This window comes from Protobothrops mucrosquamatus, unplaced genomic scaffold (genome assembly GCF_001527695.2).
Source record: "Protobothrops mucrosquamatus isolate PMUCROS unplaced genomic scaffold, P.Mucros_1.0 scaffold1803, whole genome shotgun sequence".
Taxonomy (NCBI): domain Eukaryota; kingdom Metazoa; phylum Chordata; class Lepidosauria; order Squamata; family Viperidae; genus Protobothrops; species Protobothrops mucrosquamatus.
Window position 1 is genome coordinate 267029 of NW_015387940.1, and position 6846 is coordinate 273874.

Here is a 6846-nt window from a genome sequence, read left to right on the forward strand (position 1 = left end):
TTCATCTCTCTCAGCTCCTCGGTAAACCAGGGAGCCAGTTGAGATCTGCGCCGGGTCAGAGGCCGCAAAGGCACGACTCGGTCCAATGCTGCGGCAGCGGCCACCTCCCAGGCCGCCGCCAGATTTTCAACCGAATCGTGAACTAGGTCCTCAGGATATGGCCCAAGCTCCGTCAGGAACCTCTCTGGGTCCATCAGGCACCTGGGGCGGAACCATCTAAGCGGTTCCTCCTCCCTGCGGCGGGGGGGGCGGTCCGGAAGTCCATCCTGAGGAGTGAATGATCTGACCATGACAGGGGCTCTACAACTACCTCCCCCATTTCCAGATCATTCTGCCACTGGCCAGAGACAAAAATTAGATCTAGTGTGTGTGTCCCCGTGTGAGTCTTCTAAGCTTCAATCTATTTCAGCACTTGAGACTGGGGTGCAATTAAGGAGCAGGTTACATTAAGTCATGTTCTTCTTATACATATAATGCTCTGAAGTGGTCCACCCATACAGATGCAAGTAACAGATGGGAAAGTGAAAAGGTCCTATCAGCAGACATCAGAATAAAATGAGATTTCTGGCTTTTTATTATCAACCACTGCCAAGAAGACAAGACCTATTGAATTCTCTGTTCTTGTTTTGTGATAGGTGTTTTTATATATTTTTTATTCAAGAACATAGAGTCCTGAATAGAATGTTCAGCTGAGTTCTCTTTTTATAATTTGAATTTCCTAATCAATTTACTCTTGGCTTCAAAAAATTTCCATGTCAAAGCAGGGCTTGCGAGGGATAGGTCCTACTCCTGTATTTTTCTCTCTTCCTCAGTATCTAAATGGAGAGCATAGACTGGAGTAACACAATCAGTTTGGTGAAACTCTGCAGAAGTTTGCAAAAACTCTGTCCTGTTAAGTGTAGTAGAGTGAAATTGCAATGCTTCATCAGACAGAAGCAGCTGAGATGTTTGCTCATTGAAATGCTGAGTCCAATCGTCAGGGATCATCTCCAGCTCTAACTGGTTCCACAGTTGGAGTAGGATCTCTTTGAGAAAGCAATTGTTGTATACTTTTATAACTGTGATGCTTGAAACATGGTAACTATCAGATTGATTGCCTAGATAAAACTTTTGTATATAGTAATTTAATTCCATATGATTAAAGTAATCAATCAGATTTGAGTTAACATAGTGGGAGAATTCACCAAGAAATTGCTACTAATAGATCTGTTCAATAAATATCAATTTAGTTTGTTGATTATTTTTAATAAACACAATCCCTTGTAATCCTCCTTTGTAATCCCCCTTTGAATGGTTAAATCTTGCTACTTGATTGGGTTAAGTATTGTGTGCAGAAGAATCTAAGAGATCTGATGTAACAGCACAGATAATTTCAGATACTTCACAGATCTACACCCAGTCAGATGACAACAGCCAATGTCTCACAAAACCTGAGACTTTGATATCAGCAGTAATTTTTTTTCTTTCATTCATTCTTTCTTAATTTTGAAGTCTCTTATTTTTGGTAAAAAAAATGAAGCTATGATTCTACCATACCTTTAAAAGAAGAGAACTTTTTTTAAACAAATTGGATGTTAGAATGAAAGTATAAAACAGATGAAATGAACTTCCCTAATTATCATGATTGATCTAAACATTTGTCTTGGGGAACACTAATAAACAAATTGGTCCTATGCTGCTTGCTAAATTGTGCAGGTTTAAAATCACATTTCTGTTTTGCTTTTCAGAATAAGCTGCTCTTTTGTATTCAAATCAGGTCGAAAAAGAATAATGTAGCACTTGGGGAAAAAGATGCAACCCAGCAGCCCAGCACTGGAAGCCAAGATGGAAAAGACTTGCACAGCCACCATGTATTTGCCCTTGGTGCTCAGGTAAGTAGGCACAAAGGAAATCCAAACACTACAGAAGACCAGCATGCTAAAGGTGATTAGCTTGGCTTCATTGAAGGCACCAGGCAACCTCCGGGCCAGGAAAGCTACTGTGAAGCAGATGGCTGCAAGGAAGCCCATGTAGCAGAGAGCAGTGTAGAACATTGCAACAGAGCCTTCATTGCATTGCAGGACAATCTCTCTGGTCTGGGAAGTCATATCTGAGTCTGGGAATGGGGGAGTAGTACCTAACCAGATAGCGCTGATTATAACTTGGATAACAGAACAACAAAGGACAATGGAGTTGCCCAAAGGCTTCCCCAGCCATTTTCTCATGCTATTTCCTGGTTTGGTGGCTAGGAAGGCCAGCACCACTGTGATGGTTTTGGCCAAGAGAGAAGACACAGCTACGGAGAAAATGATGCTGAAGGCTGCTTGTCGCAGAAGGCAGGTGGCTCTCCTTGGCTGGCCAATGAAGAGGAAAGAAGACAGGAAGGAAAGCAGGAGGGCAATGAGGAGCAGGTAGGACAGGTCCCGGTTATTGGCTTTGACTACTGGAGTTTCCAGGTGCTTAATGAATATGTTTAAAACAAAGCCGGAGCTCAAAGAGAAAAGTAAAGTGAAGGAAGTAAGGATGACTCCCAGATCTTCTGAGTAGGATAGGAAGGTTATCACTTTAGGAACGCACTGATTCCGCTCCTTGTTGGGGTGCCGGTCCTTGGGGCATCTCAGACAATGTTTGGCATCTGTAAAGAACAAATGCAACACTCATGTACTTCAGTGGTTTGAAAATCTCTTGATGTTCTCTGCTGTTTATAGGATTTTTGTTCACAATTGTCAATAAGCACGTTTTAGAAATAATTTTGCATACAGGAATGCATTAAGTCAATACATACAACTGTGTGCAGATACTCCCCTATATACCATGTTTCCTCGAAAGTAAGGCCTACCCTGAAAATAAGCCCTAGCTTGATTTTGGGGGGGGTGGGCCTAATATAAGCCCTACCCCAAAAATAAGCCCCACCTAAAAATCAAGCTACTGTGGGGGTGGGGTTGTGGATCTGCTCCACATGCCCTGCACCCCCTTACCTCACAGCCAGGTCTTTCTTCACCCACCCACTTCTGCGGCGTCTTCTGCAGCCGGGCTTTCATTTCTCAGCCACAAGCCTTTCCAGAAGGCCTCTGCAGCCGAGAACGGAGCTATGGATTCAATCCATAGCTTAGTTCTGCAAGACCTCTGCAGCTGAAAACTGAGCTAGGGATTGAATCCATTGCTCGGTACTCAGCTGCAGAGGCCTTCCAGAAAGGCCTGACTGCAAAATGCAGGCCAGAATGCAGCTGCATAATGCAGCTGCTCCTTTGGCCACAGAAGGACCGGCTGGGTGGGGCTGTTGGTATATAAAAGAGTATAAAAGACATTACCCAAAATAAGACCTGGTGCCTCTTTTGGAGGCACCCCCCCCAAAAAAAAACTAAGACCCGGTCTTATTTTTGGGGAAACAGTACATTTTTTAATAATACTGGAGAATTCTATTGCATAATTAGGAAAATGATAAATTTAAAAGACAATCTATTGGATTGTGTTCCCAATCTCTACTACAGAACACAAGTCAGTCTTAATAATCTTGCCAGAATATAGGTAGTCCTTGACTTTTGACCACAACTGAGCCCCAAATTTCTGTGATTGTGAAATGAAATAAAAATGCAGGATAGATATAAAACAAATTGAAATATTAGAATTAATTGTGGTTATTCAAAACTAGTAAAACACGGACAGCTTTTGTCTCTGGAGTCACCCACCTTCCTGGGTGGAGATGGTCCCTTCTGCACAAGGAATACAACTGTAGCAGCAAACTGGTTTATCTTCATCAACCAGCTTGACAAACCCAGGCAGGCAACTATCCACACACCGAGACCTTGGCAGGGGCTAAAGTTAAAGAAAAGGAGCATTCCATGAAATAGGTGGAACTGATGTCCCTGTGAAATTAGTCCTAAGATAGGAAGCCCCAGTGAAACTGCTGGCCCAAATTTTAACCTGCTGAATCTAATCAGAAGAACTGAAATCGCTGCAGGTGAAGATAGCAAAACGATCATATTTAACGTCAATCATTCTCTTGTGTTACAGAATGTTTGCTAAATGATGCTTTTTGGTCCTGATTCGCCCTCTGATTAAATTGGCTTACTGTACATCTTTTTTGAAGCCAGCCAAACTGGTAGCCAGCACCACATCTTCTGGGAGCAAAGTACAAAATTTAATTACATGCTATGTGAAAAAAATGCTTCCTTTTATCTATTCTGATTCTTTCAGGATTCAATGTCATTGGCTGACCTTCGTTTTTTTATGCTTTGAGGTGGGGAAAATAGCTTTTCTTTGTCCATTTTATCGATACCATACATAATTTTGTAAACCTCAGTAATGATCTCTTTCATACACCACATTTCTATGAAAAACAACAACAACAACAACAACAACCCAACAACCCACCTCCAAGTGTGGCAACCATTCCTGATAGGGAAGTTGCTCCAGCCCCCTGATCACCTTAGCCTTCCTCCTCTGATCTTTTCTAACTCTATTGTATCATTTTTGAAGTGCAGAGGGCCAGAACTACACATAATATTGAATGGAATGGAATACTTTATTTGGTCAAGTATGATTACACACACAGGGAATTTGTCTCCGGGGCAGAAGATCTCAGTGTACATGCAAAGCAACAGAGTAATAATAATCAGTAATGACACCAATAAGAGGGGGTAGTAGAGAAGGCGAGAAGGATAATAATAATACTACAGTCACAGTACATACGTAAATACACATAGATATTAGACAGAACTGTGACAATTAGGTGTTCAGCCCAGTGATGGCACAAGGGAAAAAACTGTCTCTGTGTCTAGTTATTTTGGCATGCAATGCCTTGTGATGCTGTCCTGAGGGCAAGAATTGAAACAGTTTATATCCAGGATGTGAGGGATGTGAGTTGTGGAATATTCCTGTTCCAGACTCAGAAAAAAACATTCAGTAACCTCACCAAACATGCTTCTAAATCTTCCCCCAAACCTCCCACTTAATTCCTTTGCTTTTCCTCTCCTTTTTATGACTAACTTCTATTCAAGCTTCCTTCTCCCAAAGATGATTTTTTTTTTCATGAGGCAACTGGATTTTCTTGTTTTTCTTTGAAGAATTTTCACTTCTCATCCAAGAAGCTTCTTCAGCTCTGACTGGATGGTGGGGAATGGAAAGATTTATAGTCCTTGCAGACAGCTGTTCATTTGCATTCTTTTAGCGAGTCATTAATGCTACCTGGAGGCTTATCTGTGTCCTCAGGGTTACCTGAGTGGCCTCAGGGTTACCTATGTGTGGAGCCTTCTTGTAACTGTTGAAAGGAACACTGCTATCATGTCCCCCCTCGTCCTTCTCTTCATTAAACTAGACATACCCAATTCCATCAACCTTTCCTTATATGTTTTAGCCTCCAGTCCCCTAATCATCTTTGTTGCTCTTCTCTGTACTCTGTACTCTATCAGAAGGCAACCTGGACATGTCTGTGGAATCATCTGTGGTCAAACAGACTTTTTGGATCTTCCTAAGTTTGGGATTTTGATGCTGATAGCAGACCTGAATGAAGTTTGTCTAGAGTCTTTAAGATCAAAAGCTTTTAACTGAGCCCTCCCTGACCTGTCTTAAGGCACACAATCAATTCTTTGGGGGCATGACTGCATGGCAAAGAGCCATGCAGAATCTGATAAAATAAACATTAGGAAAAGAAGACTCTTGATTCTGTAGCATCCTTCTGTCAGACAAGTGAGAAACTCAGTTGAGAACATGCCTCAGATATTAGGAAATTGCTTACAAAATGTGGGATATGAAAGAAATTAACTTCCCACCTTGTTGACCTGCATGGACCTCATGATTGCCTTCTGATCCATTGTGAGCCTAAATTTGGCTTCTGAGCATCTCTTTCTTTCCAAACTCCCAATGGTCACTTTGATAACAGATTGATTGGAAAGCTTCACCCAGTACATGATGTCTAAGTCAGCTGCCAGGTCCCCTTTTTCATCCAAATATACTCCCTCCATAGAATTATTGTAATACTGGGCGATGCTCAGGAAAGGGTGAAGCTGAAAAGGACAAGCAAAATGAAAGAATTGAAGACTATAGAAAAGCAAGATGGAGATCTAAATTTTCCCGACTGCACAGATGATCTTCCTATAATTCAAGGCTGAGTTGAAGGGCTCAAGGCCATTCCTTGAAGTGAGCTCAATCCATCTTCCAATGGGCACAAAACAAAGTGAAAAGCAACATGAAAATAATAGCTAGATTGAACATTCCAAATGCTCTCCAAATTTTCAAATGATCCATCCAGATATCTGGTAACTATACACTACACTGACAGGAGAATTATATGAACCCTGGGCTATGTGTTCTGAGTCAGGCTAGAGAGAGAAAGTGTTCTTCATAAAGGAATTCATTAAAGCAACTTATTGTGCCTCATCATTTCATTTGACATTTTCTGAGAGATTAAGTAATTATAGTCATACATGGTGTAGCTCTGAGCAGAATATAGACAAAAATTAAATGTAACATTTAATTGTAACATTTAAATGTAACAAAATTATGTGAAATCTTAAGTAAATGTTAACTCACAAAACTGGGCTGTATGTTCTATGGTAGGATACAAAAAGATTTATCCAAATGGGGTTGATTAAAGGATATGTGTCAGACCGGCCACTACTTAAACCTTTGAATAGAAACAATCCTTGGCTCCATTTGTTTGGAAAGGTATAGCTTTATTAGAGACTAGCTGTACCCGGCCACCCGTTGCTGTGGCTCATAGTGTGTGTTGCTTTTACGTCCAATAGATGGCGCTGTTTTTTAAAAAAAACCTGTCACGGGTGTGACATCTATATAATAGTAGGTATATAAAAACACGCGCGTATTCGAATGCAACGTTGTGTCAAAATTTCAAAGCAATCGGTGAAG